This window comes from Pithys albifrons, chromosome 21, assembly GCF_047495875.1.
Source record: "Pithys albifrons albifrons isolate INPA30051 chromosome 21, PitAlb_v1, whole genome shotgun sequence".
Taxonomy (NCBI): Eukaryota; Metazoa; Chordata; class Aves; order Passeriformes; family Thamnophilidae; genus Pithys; species Pithys albifrons.
Window position 1 is genome coordinate 3,219,579 of NC_092478.1, and position 14,854 is coordinate 3,234,432.

A 14,854-nucleotide genomic window follows, 5' to 3' on the forward strand; every position below is an offset into this window, starting at 1 on the left:
TGGGAAGACAAACACAAGGCAGTGCACAAACTGGGATAAAGCAAGACAGAGCTCAGTGTTCAGCTGGGTGTAGCTCTGTGACTGCCAGCGAATGAAAAGGCCAACAAAGGATCAGACATTGCTTTGGAAGAACTTTAATCCTGCAAAGCTACAAAAACATGGAAGGGAAATGTCCACCAACCAGGACTGTCTCTGATCGGTAACAGCTTTCCAAAGGTGTCTGCCTTCAGAAGGGGAAGGAGGACACACCTCAAACATCTCCTGCAGCTGCACTAAGACAACAACAACAAACAGGTAAGACTCAGCAGCTGCTTCAAGAGGGATTTTTCCTTTGTTCTACCACACAGGATGAACTTTAGACCGGAGGAAACAAGCCATGCCACAGGGAGAGCAGTGAGATTTCAGGATGGCAGTTTCCTTGATAACTCTACAATGTCCCCTACAGCCAAATGATCCCCTTATTTATTTTGTTACCTGTTCAGAGGTACCTGGTCAGCACCAATGAGGAACTGCTCATTTCCCAGGGTAGTCTGAAGGTCAGAACCACAAAGCCCTGCCCTGTGCAAAGCTTCTCTGTCCTCTGTTCTGCACCCAAAGGAGCTCCACAGCTGCCCTGAAGTGACACAGAAATGCCCAGTGGAAAGGGCTGGGTAGACACTTCCAGTAACCTGACTAATATCAACATGATAGCTTGGAAAATCAATGACATCATGGATGTCAGGAATCCTCGAGGAACATCTCAAATAAAAGCTGTTGATTTACTGGCAGGACTGATGTTTCAGGCATTACTGATACCAGCATCACTCCTGGACAAAATGCTCCTCCTGGCTAATGGGAGACACAGAAACAACTGTTCCCCCCATGGACCTGAGTGTGGGTTTGGCAAACTGGAATTCTCCCAGCAGTGACTTCTGACAGCCAAAACCCACCTGCCCTAAATCCCAACTGCACGTGGCACTTGGAGCTTCTGCCAGAGCACAGGGAGAAGGAGTTTCACCAAGGGTGGAGACACGAGATCAAACAGTCTATCCCAGACTTGCAAGCACATCCTCCCACGTGGCAATACCACCTTGGGAAGGGGGACTTGTATCTTATTTCTTGAGCTGCTTTAAGAGAAGCCAGAAGAAATCCAATAAAATTGGCAGGGAGTTGCTTGCCCTGTTCTGTGGGCAAAGCAGTGCCAGCACTCCATCATGCTCTGCTCCACTGCTTTTTAAAATCCATTTCTTTCCTTTTCCATTATGAAGCTGTGGATGCCACGACTCTCTTCACTGAATTTAAACACAAGAGGGAAATTCATTTCATCACCTGCTCATTAACACATTCTATACACCAGCATGACTTTTGTATAAATTTGCAAGCATGATTTAATTCTGGAGGACAAACCAGTGATGTCAAAGTCTTCCTCCCAGACACAGCTGAAGACAGGATTCATAATGCAGGCCTGAATCTTATGATTTCCATCTTCATTTAAAAAAGTGTTTGAACTCAGGTTCTCACAATATATATGCAATATTATTGCCATGACCTTGCTAGCTGCAGTATCAGACATCTGTGCCTACACACAGGAGTTATTACACATGTTATTTGGATTTTATCAAAGGGGAGGCTGTGACTGTAGAGGGAAACTGTGCCCCATGTTTGAATATAAAACTTCCCTTTATTTTCCTAAGAGTACAAAAACTAAGGGACTAGAACAAGCAAAAGGAACACCTCAGAACCAGCGAGCTTCCAGTTCTGTGTAATAAAGCTCTGGAGGACTGGGCCTGCCTTCTTTTCCTGACTACTCAGGAGTTCAGCAGCTGGAATGCAGTAGCACCAACGAGACACTGAAATTAAGGGATCAAAAGGAACTGAGCTCCCAGAGGCAGCTGATTTTACTCCCACATGAGGAGAAGCCACAGCAACAAGTAGTTCTGCTCCTGCGAGGCCTTTAACAGCAGGGCTGAGGACCCTGGAGCTGCTGCAGATGACACAGGGTGCCAAAAAGGGAGGGAGATGAAGGACAGCAGGGAAGGAGATGTAGGACAGCAGCTTCCAGTGGTGTTTCCTCATCAGCTCTAAGAGCTGCTTCACACCTCCTAATTTAGAGAGGACTCTGCTCACCACAGTGAGCTGCTTTTCCATCAGCTCCCTGAGCCATCAAGCTCCTCTCTGCACCTCATTTGTCAGGAAACCATCCCCCTTGCTACCCCCTCACTGCCCTCAGAACCTGCTATGATGAACTACAGATGCTCCACAACAACAGGAGTCCAGCTTGGCACCCATCCTGTGGCTCCACAACAGCAAAGACACAACTCTGAAGGCAACACAGCAAGCCTGGGATGATGCTGTTCACAAAAGCAGCAGCTCCTGCCATTTCTAGGAGTTTGAAGATTGCTGAAATCTGTTCAGGAAGCCAGAAAAAGGCAGTATGGCTTTAAAATATTCATGTATTGCTAATGCACCTTTAAAATTCCTAAATTAACCAGATCTCACTTTCATGAATGCTGTTGAAGTGGTTTAAGTATTTAATGAGTTAACCACCTTGGTGCCTCCTCAAAGGCATTGGGCAGTTGTTCATTGTTACAATTTAGTACTTCCTTTTCCCAGTAAACCTGCACTGATAAGAAATCCTTTGCTAAAATTAGTTGCTCTAATAACCCACCACTTACAAACTGAATTCACAGCTTAGTCAAAAATTAGTTTCTACTTCATAACAGACCTATAGATTATCTGCTCAAATGAGATTTATGCAAAAAGCATTATTTCTATCAGCCTGTGTCCCAGGCACACAGACCTGAATTGTGAGAAATGGGAGCAACCATATGTTGGGACAGCTGGAAAAGTCAGCGAGTGAGCCACTCACAGGAGGGACAAGGGAAGGAGGCAGCTTGCCAGTCTGAGCATGGCAGGGTGTCTCAACCAGCACAGAGCATGAGAAAAGGAAAAGATGGGACCAGCCCTGGCCATCTGTCATAAAGTATGTACATCTCCTCTGCTGGATGTAACAACTGGATTGAGCACATCAGATTTTTATGGAGGGATACAAAAAACGTGTTTATAGGTAAAGGAACCAGTTCATCTGTGCCCAAGGTGACAGCATGCACACCTTAAAAAAATGGGCAACTAAATACCAGCACTGTATCACAGCTAGAAACAGGACAGACACAGCGATTTGGGGTTAAAAGGAGGAGGCATTTTCCCATTTTGTTCTCTGCCTTCCAAATGTCTGGAGACATTTCCCATCTCTAATCACCTGAGCATACAAAAGCAACATCCTTACAAAGACAAATACCTGATTGCCCACCGGTCTGATCAGCAACTTTGATGTGAGTCTGAAACTTCCCAGGCGAGAACCTGCGCACCTATGAGGTCAGAGCGCTCGGGTCGGTCCACGCCGAGCACAGTCCCAGCTCCGAGTTCAGGGTTCCTGTGGCTCCTTGGGGAGGATTCTGTGCATCCAGGAGTGCCTGCATCCAACACTCACGTCCAGCGGCTGCTTCCCACAGCCAGAGGGGGCTGACAGCGGCTCGCCATGCCCGCGCTGCGGCTACACCTGCCCGGCTGGGTGCGCACAGAGCGTGGCTGCAGGTGCCGCCCGCGCCCTCCAGTAACAACCCATCTTCGGTTCCCTTCAGCACAGCCTGACACAGCCGCACCTCGGAGATTCCTCCAAACGCCGCTGCCTGTGGGTGTCAGGGGTCTCGAAACCCCCGCGGATCCCAAGGCGGGCAGGGAGGAGCGGGGCGAGCAGCTGCTGGGGCAGCGTGAGCCCGCCCCGGTGCGCTGCTGCTCCGAGTGTGCGAGCCCGAGGAAGGGAATCTGGCTGCGCCCCAGCATGTTAATGAAGGAAGTGACATGCATTTAGCAGGGAGCAGAAAGTAAACAGGGCAGCGCAGCGGGGCAGGGTGCGGAGCGGGAAGGGCTGGAGCGGGGCCAGGAGCTCGGCACAGCCACCCTGAGCCCGGCGGAACTCACTGCGGGGCAGGAGCAGCACCCACACAACAAAGAATCATAGAATGGATTGGGTTGGAAAAGACCTCCAAGATCGTCGAGTCCAACCCCTGGTCCAACTCTAGTCCCTTTACCAGATCATGGCACTCAGTGCCACGGCCAAGCTCAGTTGAAAAACCTCCAGGGATGGGGAATCCACCCCCTCTCTGGGCAGCCCATTCCAATCCCTGAGCACTCTCTCTGCAAAGAACTTTCTTCTGATCTCCAACTTCAATTTCCCCTGGCAGAGCTTGAGCCCATCGTGCCCCCTTGTCCTATTGCTGAGTGCCTGGGAGAAGAGACCAACCCCCACCTGGCCAGAACTTCCCTTCAGGGAGTTCCAGACAGAGCTGAGGTCACCTCTGAGCCTCCTCTTCTCCAGGCTGAACACCCCCAGCTCCCTCAGCCTCTCCCCACAGCACTTGTGCTCCAGTCCCTTCTCCAGCCTCGTTGCTCTTCCCTGGCCCCGCTCCAGCCCCTCAATCTCTTTCCTGAACTGAGGGGCCCAGAACTGAACACAACACTCAAGGTGTGGCCTCACCAGTGCAGAGTCCAGGGGAAGGGTCACTGCCCTGGGCCTGCTGGCCACGCTAGTTTGGATCCAGGCCAGGATCCCATTGGCCTTCTTGGCCACCTGGGCACACTGTTGGCTCCTGTTGAGCTTCCTGTCAATCAGTCCCCCCAGGTCCAGAGGAAACCACCAGTTACAGAGGAAACCACCATGCAGACAAAGACCCTTTCACGCTGCTACAACCTGGTTTATGGTGAGTAAACCATTTGCAAGGTAAGACCTTGGAGAATTTCCTTGGATGAGAGGAAAATTAGGAGTTCTGAAATAGGTGGAAAAAACACAGTGAGTATTTATTCTAAGGCCATTCTGCAGCTGTATCAGCATTTATCAACATGCTCTGAGTAATCTGCAAGCTCACTCCCAGCAGCACAGGATGCTCTGTTTGGTAGAAGGTTTAAAGACAGATCTCCAGTGGAAGCACCTAAAATCCCACCACACTGTTACAAGCACAAAGGGGCTCAGCTTTCAAGCACCTCTTTGAAATCAGAGCACTGCAATTCCCATCTGAAAATTGAGAGAATGGTTTTGCAAAGCTGTGTGAATTCTAGAGCAGTTCCTGGGAAGCTGATTCCAAAGGCAGAAACAGACACTCACCTGACTCCCAGCCTTGCACCTGAATTGCAAACTCAACACTCACCCACCTTCCCTCCCCTGTAGCACAACACCAAATTTCCCCCATTTTATCAAGAGAAGCTTGGAAATCCTATTTTATAAGAAACTGGGTACCTGGGGTGAGTATTATTTCATTGTAAACTGTTTATTTTGACCTAAAGTTGCACTTTATATATTGCAAAATATTTAGATTAAAAGCTCTTGCTATTAACTGTAATTAGGTCTGGGGACATCTGCCAAGATGGAAATTCAACAGCCTCTTTCCTTTGCAAGTCAGTGACATTCTTCTAGCAAGTTAACACAAAACCACTTCATTAATGAGATCATGTGACTGGTTTTAGAGAATTATTTATCTTACCCAGCCTGTCTCCATTCCTTAGTCCCATACCTCTTCCCAAGGAATGTGCTGTGACCTCAGACAGACTCCCCTCCCTTTCACTCTCTGCTGTGCTGAAAAACAATTCAAAAAGCCCCTGTGCTCTTTCACATTAGTTTGATATTCATCAGCAAGACTAAATAAGTAAGCTGTAATATACAGCACAAACCAAGTCAGGAAGAGAAGAAAGGAAACTCTAGAGATGGAAGATTCCAGAGTACTCAGGTTTTTTACCATTCCCACCCTCCCAGCATCTTGTGTGGGTGTTCCTGTGTCTCTGTCCTTTGTCCCACACTCAGAAGTGGCAGTGAAAGGGGAAGCTGCCCATGAAAACATTATCAAGGAGCAGTCCAGGAATCCCAGACTATCACTACCAACTCCACCAGTCCTTTTCTTTACAAAGAAAAAAGTCCATGATGGATTTTTTCTCTCTTCCTTCACATCATCACAGGTCTGCTTGGATTTAGTTGCAGTGGGTCACTGCTAAAATTGTGACTGCAGTAATTGCAATATGTAGCAATAAATTGCTCACTGAAAACCAGAACATTTAAATAACCATGTAACTTAACCAGCTCTACTCCAGGAAGGTTGTCATTCCACACTCAAAGCCCACCTAGACCACTATTCTGTGACATCCATGTGACAATGGCTGGGGGAAGTTTGCTGGGTTCCTGCCAACCTGGAAGCCAGAAAGGGGCTCCAAAGGCACAGCAGATGCTTTTCAGAGAGTCCTCCTCCTCCTCCTCTCAGTGCTGCAAATACCTCACTCTCTCAGCAAATTTTACAATGCCCAGAATAGAAAGTTGCTGAAATTAAGTTTCTGCTGTGCTGCAAAAGGCTGCTGTGGACTGACTGCAGCATTTGGGTATTGCAAACAAACAGGAGCAGATCCACAGCTTAATCAGGGGCATCCTGGGAGCAGCTTTGACTTTGCCTCAGTCTCCACCATGGAAGAAGGTACCCACTGTCAGATGGTTTAATGACACTCCTCCTAAATGGGGGCAATGCAGGGGAGCTGGAGAAAAAACAGGGAGAAATAACGTCAATTTGTATTTTCATCACATCACTGGAGTTCCCACTTGAGATAAAAAGAGATCAGTCTCTTTCTGTTGAAATCCTTGGCCCCAGAGGCCTATGATGACAACTGCACATCTTGTTTCATTGTGACAGGAGGTTACAAACCTCCCCTCCAACTGGATAAATCACATATTCATCAACAGTTCATCTCTGGAATGAAGCACAAGCAGTTGAGAGGAGAAGAAAGAGGTGCATTCTATCCCATACAAAGTCCTCAAACTGAAAACCAGCCTTCCCCCCAGCCTGCAGAGGTGAGGACACACAAAGCTGTGGAGATGTCACAGAAACCTCCCTGTCCCATCAGGATTCAGAGACAGACCCCTCCACAGCAGCTGTTCCCAAAACAGAGACAGCTCCAAGCACAGCCTTAACTCTTGCAGTGTTACCCATCCAGCAGCTGGGGCTGGGCTGGAGGAGGGACAGGATCAGCAGAATTGCAGGAAGTTTCCCTGAAATTGGGATTTCTGTTGGCACTAATGCTCTAAAGACTCTGGGCTGTGTGTCCAACACCCAGAATGGAATGTTTGCTGATAAACTACAACACCAGTTGGAAACCCCCTAAATTACTTGCCATGTCAAGCTTCAGGTTTATATTTAAACAATAAACTAAATCTTCCCTCTCCAAAAATCAAAATACAGTCCAGAAATTCCTTGCATGCAAACCCTATTCTTTTCCCCCCTTATTAAAAAAAAAAATCAGTCTAAACCCCATGGAATTTATACAAGTGGAGAAGTGCACGTGCAGCAGAGCTGCATGTCCCACAGCTCTTGCAGACTGGCAGGAACCTCTAACCTATTTAACTGGAGCCTGAAAAAAGATCATTTTTATTTGGCTGGACTCAGACAGATCTGGATGTGTGTAACTGAGGCACATCATAACAAGTACAAGCACTGCAGACTCATTTCACAGCTATGCCTCTTCCAAATTAACCTGAATTCAAATCCAAACTGGGTGCTGAAATAGAATAAAATGCAACTGCAGACACGCACAAAGAGCAGCACGCACGTCACAGCCACAACAGTGTGGGAAGCTCTGCCCTCCCAGACTGCAGAAAGACTCAGGAATTAGTCAGCAGTTAAAAAAAGGTCAAGGATATTGAATACAAACCTGAAGATGAGTTTTGTTACTGAGACAACAAAAGATACCGGAATAAAAAAGTGAGTTTATTTATGGTTTAGTCACCTCATCTGTGGACGGGTTAAAATGCCCCACCCTCCTGTGGAGGAAGTCAGGGCAGGTGGAACTCTGAGAGGCACTTTGAAGTTGCACTCAAAGCATTTCCATAAATATTACTTTTGTGGCAACCTCCATTCAGCACTGGAGCTCTTGAAATCAGAGTTGCTCACATGGGTGAGAGCTTGAAAACCAAGGGAAGGTTCAGGCCTTACCATGCTGTGTGTGCCAGCAGGACCAGCATGGGCTCCTCACAGCATTCCTGGGACAGATGTGGAAAAGTCCATTTCCAACCATCTGCAGGGTTTCCTTCTAGGGCTGAAGGATTCTGAACTGACTCCTTTGCCACCACCCTTGTTCCATTTCAGTGCCTTTCTCCTTCCAGCCTCAATCTGCCCAGAACACCAAGCACTAGGGAGCCCAAAACAAAGCAGCCTAAAATCCAGGCTTTATTCAAGCTTAAACATGAGCAACCCTAACAGCCATCACATGTTTTTAGTTACTGAGTTGAGGAGTCACATCCTCAGGAGATTCTGCAAGAGCTCACACAGGAGCTCACCCCCTTTGGCAGCACAAACCACTCAAATAAATGTATGTTTGTCTCTTGGGACTAAAGCCATTATCCCCCAAAAAGGTAGTTCTCTTATATTGCCATGTCTCTATACATGTGTTATGTCAGAACATTCAGATTCTTTGTCAAGCCTTTTAAGCACCTGTGTGAGGTGCCAGCAGAGGCAGGACAGGCACCCTTTGATGGCACAGCTCACCTAATCCTGGGTTGGACTTGATGTTCTCAGAGGTCTTTTCCAACCCAAGCAATTCTATGATTCTGTGATTTGATGGAGCTGACACAGATCCCCTGCAATGCCTGAGAAACAGAAGGGATGAATTATGCCACTACCAGCCTCTGACTGGCAGGAACCTGTGCCCTGAGCTCCGGGAGCATCAATCAGTCCCTACATAAACACCAGCTTCAATTTCTACTTTTTCAACTGTACAGTCAAAAAGGACTTTGAAATCTACACTTTATTTGGAATCTGAAAAATAAACTGTTTCCAAACTGCTCTGCAGTGCTTGTGCAAGGGCCTCAAGACAGGCAGGGATTTGGGCAGCTGTGCCACAGCCACAGAAGCTGCATTTTAGAGCTCGCCCTTCTCTGGAACAATTGGAACTTTCTCCAGGCCAAAGTCCATACACAGAGCACAGTGTTTCCCTGCAAGCACACAACAGCTTCATTATTGTTTAACTACCCAAACCCAGCTCCAACAATCTATCAAGCTTGACATTTTATCCCTCTCTGCTGCAAGCCCAGAGTCCTGGGCATATATAGGAAGAGGCTCGTGGACTCAGTTAGAAAAGTTATTTTGTTAATCTAAACAGGGAAACGTTTTCCTTCTTTTAACCATTAATTTGCCACTTTTAAAACCTGTTCAGGAACCCACAGGCCTGTTTCTCTTCCAGATTAACAGATCCAAGTGTCTACCAAGAAATGTATTCCACTAGATAGAATCATAGAATGGATTGGGGTGGAAAAGACCTCCGAGATCATCAAGTCCAACCCTTGGTCCAACTCCAGTCCCTTTACCAGATCATGGCACTCAGTGCCACGGCCAAGCTCAGTTGAAAAACCTCCAGGGATGGGGAATCCACCCCCTCTCTGGGCAGCCCATTCCAAGGCCTGAGCACTCTCTCTGCAAAGAATTTCTACCTGATCTCCAACTTCAATTTCCCCTGGCAGAGCTTGAGCCCATCATGCCCCCTTGTCCTGTTGCTGAGTGCCTGGGAGAAGAGACCAACCCCCACCTGGCCAGAACTTCCCTTCAGGCAGTTCTAGACAGTGCTGAGGTCACCTCTGAGCCTCCTCTTCTCCAGGCTAAACACCCCCAGCTCCCTCAGCCTCTCCCCACAGCACTTGTGCTCCAGTCCCTTCTCCAGCCTCCTTGCTCTTGATGAGTAAAAGCTACTTTTAAAGATACATATAAAACAAATTCAAAGGCAATCCCATGGGGCAGGGATTCCTCACTGCCCCAGAGCAGCAGTACCAGCTGTGGCTCCAGCTCAGCCATGATTATTTTGACACCAAACTAACTACAGCACTTGCTGGTCCTCACCCTCCGTGCCCAGCAGTGGCACTGCTTGGCAGTTTTCCAAACAACCACGGCTGGAACACCAACATGTTCATGGAAAGAAACTCCTCAACAATGATGATGTAACCTCATGGAGTGTCCTCAAACCCAGTGCTGGGGGAATTCCTCACCTGAGTGTCTCCAACACCTCAGTCTCTGGGGGCAGGACACTTGGGAGCCACCCACAGGTACCAGCAAGGTGTTCTGACATCAGCAAGAAGGGCTGTCACACCAGTTCCAGTCTGGACTCCCATGGGGTTCTGACTCATCTGGGGAAAAGCCAACCAATAAAAGGTCATAGCAAGTGGTGTGGGTTCAGTGGTGCCACCTGTGACCCTGCAATTTGAAACCATCCATGTGTAAATACAGGATATAATGCCCAAAGGAACTGTCCTTCTGCAACAGGTTACTATGACAAGCTGCTCCCTAAAGAGAGCATTTTAAATCTGCCTGTTGGAAGTCTCAGTTATCATCAGCCTGAGCTAAAGGATTCAAAGCATGTGCTGCTTAAGGATATTCTTATAAGCACATCCCACAACCTTCTGAATATAAATAAAAAGTGGCAGCATTTTTAAAAAGCTGATATTCAAGTAATATTTTAGTCTCCACTGAAATAAAACATGGAAATTCCTATTCCAAGACTATTTGGCAGAGGAGTCGGAAGGAATTAGAGAAAGAAACTTGATGAATATTTTTGAGTAAAGGGAAAGCCCCAAGAGCAAATAATGTGAAGAATTTGTACATTTTACAAACACTGAGAACAAGAAACAGCATCTCAGGAAACAACAATTTTTTTAAAGAAATTCCCTCAGGGGACATAAATTTAACAAGCCAAAAAGGCCTTTCAGAGATTAGAATGAGCCATCTCAGTTCTGAGGAAACCACCTGAGAAAGAAGGGAAAGACTAATGCAAAGTCTGAACTCTTGATCTGACAGTCATTCTCCTGGTTTCTTAAGCACAGTGATAATTTTTCAACCTTGCAGTGCTCTTTGAAGACTGAATAATTGGTTTTGGAGGCACATACCATCAGGGGGTCAGAAGCCTTGGCATGCAGAGTCCTGGTCCTGACATCAGCTCAGCAGGGACAGGATTGTCCCACCTGTGGAACAGAGAGGACACTCACTCACCCTGAAAAGCATTCCATGCTCCAGCTGATGGAAGGTCACACTGCCCATTCCTGGCTTCTTGTAATGACAGTTTAAGGGGAGGAAAACAGGCTTGATGTGGGGAGCCAGACAGGTGCAATCAAGGCTAATGACTGGAATTAGGGGAGCAGGAGCCAGGCTGGGGTTTGGTGATGGATGTGGGCAATCAGGGGAGGGCTGGGAAAACATTGGCACCACCAAGGCCATGGAAGGGCAGAGCACAAAGCACAGGCAGATGAACAGCAGCATCAGAGACCCACATGGCACTGCTCCACTGCCCCCAGTCTTCATCCAGACTCAAGGATCCAGCAATATCCAGACTGACAGCAATATCCAGGTAATTCAAAGCCAGGCTGTGGCTGTAGTCAGAGCTCAGACTAGAGGGAAGTGCTCAGTTCCCTCAGTTTTTGCTACCAGGGACCCACAGGTGCTCTTTCCCTGCTCAGCAGGAGGTCACACAGTGACAGTGTGTCTGAAAAAGGGACACGAACACACACTTATCTGCATCCCACATGATCCTTCTACCACAATGTGTTTATTAAGCACCAAGTACTTGGCTCAAGGTACTTCCTGATTCCTTATCCTTGGATCAGGCTTTGTATCCCTCAGGACTGGTCAGGAGGTTTAAAAGAAGAGGTGGAGGGGGGTGAGCTTTAAGTAGAACAAGGTGATCTTTAAGGCCCCTCCAACCCAATCCATTCCATCTGAAAGCACACTCTGCCTCTTAGAGATGTGAAAGTCACCTAAGCCTAATTAAACACAATTTCCCTGCATGTATCAGAGTCAAGCCAACACACAGCAGGTGAGGAGAGCATTTTCCCTGGCTAGACTTGAGGACACAAAGTCAGACTCAGCCTGCCCAGCCCCACAGCCCCCTCTGTGAGCCAAAGGTGGGTACACAGAGGCAGGGACACCAAAAAGCAGACCCTGGAAATCTCCTCACACTCTCCCCACCAGGCAAAAACTGGCTCAAAGTCCAAAGCACAGGTTTAATAACCTTTCTACAGACAGCACTGGCAATTCAGCTCAAATCATGCTGCAGCCTGACTGAAGAGTTTACAGTCTCAGATTGCTGTTAACAACAACCCCTGGTTCAAAGCTGCACAACAAGTGAAAATTACATCACTGAATAAACAAACAAACAAAACAACACAAACCCACACTGAAGTCAACCACAATAAAGAGAAAACTGAAGACCTGAAGAAGGCAGATTTCAGTCAGACTCAACTAATGAGCACCAACCCCATAAAAACAATCATATATATTATTCCTTTCTACTCTCATTGCAGAGTATTGCACTCAGCTCTCATTTTAGGAGCCCAATCACACAAACCTGTCAGTGAGAAGGACTGACCCTCACTGAAAGCCAGCCTGCATTTTCTACCCTACAATTAAAACCAACACTTAAATGATGGCAATAAACCAACCCAATTCAGCAGAAACTTAAGCAATTAAGCATTAACCCACGAACACCACTGTCAGGGCAATCAGCTTTAATTAACACTTCAGTTGCTGCAGCTGAAGTGGATCTGCAGCCACAGGTGCAGCCAGAACTGCTCCAGCATTCCCAGCACCACAGAGAACTGCCCAGAATGGGAAACAACAGCCAGAAGTGATTGTTTGTTTTCATTAGACCCAACTGTGCTACCAAAAGCCATTATGGCCACAAAGAATGACTGCAAGGTGCCCCTCCCCATCACTGTGGACACACACGTGTTGAGGGGAGTCAGTATTTGGTAAGGGAAATCCCAGGATCTGCAATTTGTAAGAAACATTTAAAGCTCACAGCTTTCTGCTCCTCTTCTCAGCTCTGGGAAAACAACCTAACAGTGGAAAGACAAAGGATTAGAGCTCTTGGTTTGTGTAATCATGTCTATGCCTTAATGATCATGGATCTTAAAATCTGAGCTTCAAAGTTTTGAAATTCAACCCACTCCAGTGAAAGCACAATGAAATGCCAACTTGTAATGCACCTGTCACTCCTCATCCTGATGACATGGAGAGCTGGAAAAGCTTCTTGTAGATCCATTGCCTTACCAATTCCATCACCAGGTTAGAAATAACAGAAAACTGCCACTTTTGTGAAACCAAGACCACATCCTGTGCTCCCCACATGCTGTGTGTCAGAGAACAGGAAGTGAGCTCAAATGAAACAGAAATAAAACCTTTCTGTCTCACCCAATTAAACATTACCCTGGGCACAGCCTAATCAAAGAACCACAAAACTAAACCCCTTCTATCTACCTTTAATGTTATACTTGGTTCTGCAGTACCTTAAGCACACCCAGCTTGTCCTTGAAAACGTGTGAAACTCTGAAGAGCAACTGGTTATTTATCAAACAGTCCATCCTCAATCTTGTTATCAATCCCTGAGCTGAGGAGGCTCAGGCAGGACCCTGTGGATGTTCTCACTGCAGAGCTGACATTTATTAACCTGCAGGCACTGGAATGTTGATAAGAAACCCACCAGAAATGAGTCAATACTTTCCCCACAGGAAACACCTTGACCTGCTTACAGGAACAAGCTGCTCCGAGGAACGCTCCAGTACTTCTATTTTCTGACCTCCTCTTGTTCTCTGTGGCAAAGGAAGGACCTGCTCAACTTTCACTTTGCTGTACCCCTCTCAAGCCTGAGCAGAAGGAAATAACTTTGTGTCCTTGACACCAAACTATACCCTTGACATGTTAAGATGGAAAGAGACAACAATTTAAGCAAAGAGCTCTGCAGAAGGCTGGTGCTTATCCAGAATTCCTCAGCTCTGACAGCGACTTGAGCAGAACAACCTTCTACTAAACCCCAGAGTGCCCTTGGGAGCACAACTCAGAAAAGGGAATAGTTGCTCAATGCCACTTTTTAGACAAGAAAAAAGAGGCTGCATCAGAGTCCCATTTGCTCTTAGTAGGGAATCCCTGCTCCCCTACTGCCCACACCTGGCAGCCCCCCAGAACCCTCACCCCTCCCTAACCTGGCAGCCCCCCAAATCCTTACAAACTCCCCCAAACCTTGGCAGCCCCCCAAAGCCTCACATACACCCCCTGGCAGCCCCCCCAAAGCCTCACAAACCCTCCCCAACCTGGATGCCCCCCAAATCCTTACAAACTCCCCCAAACCTTGGCAGCCCCCCAAAGCCTCACATACACCCCCTGGCAGCCCCCCCAAATCCTCACACACACTCCCAAACCTTGGCAGCCCCCCAAATCCACACACATACATCCCCCAGCAGCCCCCCCCAAAGCCTCACATACACCCCCTGGCAGTCCCCCCAAATCCACACACACATCCCCAAACCTTGGCAGCCCCCAGATTCTCACACACACACCCTCGGCAGCCCCCCAAAGCCTCCCACACACCCCACACCCGGGCAGCCCCTCAGTGTCCCACAGCCCCCTCGAGGCCCCAAGCGCCAGCAGCGCCCCCAGCACCGGCAGCGCCCCAACCGCCTCACCTGCCTCCTGCGGAGCCGCGTGCCGGGCGGGCAGTGGGACCGGCCCACCCGATCCCTGTCCGGGTCCCAGTCCCGATCCCTGTCCCAGTCCCGATCCCCGGACCGGCCCCCGCGATCGGCGGCGGCGCCGCTATGGCAACTGGCAGCGGGACCGGGCGGGCGGAGCGGCCGCCATGGGCGCCGGGCGGGGCAGCAGCGCCCCTGGCGGCGCGGAGGGCTCAGTGCGGCCCCCGCGGGCGCGGCGGGTCCGGGGCCGCGGGTTCGAGACTCGCGCGGGGCAAATGCGGGAGGGGCGGGCTGGGGCTGCCCCTGGTCCTCGGGGCCGTCTCTGCGTGTGCACGGGAAGAGAAC

The 14,854-nt window shown here is 48.5% G+C and overlaps 1 protein-coding gene across 7 annotated transcripts in view; it reads right to left on the minus strand.

The window, feature by feature from the left end:
* Positions 1-14,609, minus strand: part of RFFL (ring finger and FYVE like domain containing E3 ubiquitin protein ligase) — a 28,778-nt gene extending 14,169 nt beyond the window's left edge. The window contains exons 1-3 of one of the 7 annotated variants that reach the window (XM_071575243.1): positions 14,504-14,609; positions 10,937-11,011; positions 10,043-10,180 (exon numbers count right to left, since the gene is read on the minus strand). The gene's annotated coding sequence lies outside the window, so the exon portion shown is untranslated. Of the gene's footprint in view, positions 1-3,277; positions 3,890-10,042; positions 10,181-10,936; positions 11,012-13,030; positions 13,235-14,503 lie in introns of those variants that run through there. The other 6 variants (XM_071575247.1, XM_071575246.1, XM_071575244.1 and 3 more) reach the window with 6 other exon arrangements.
* Positions 14,610-14,854: the final 245 nt, after the last annotated feature.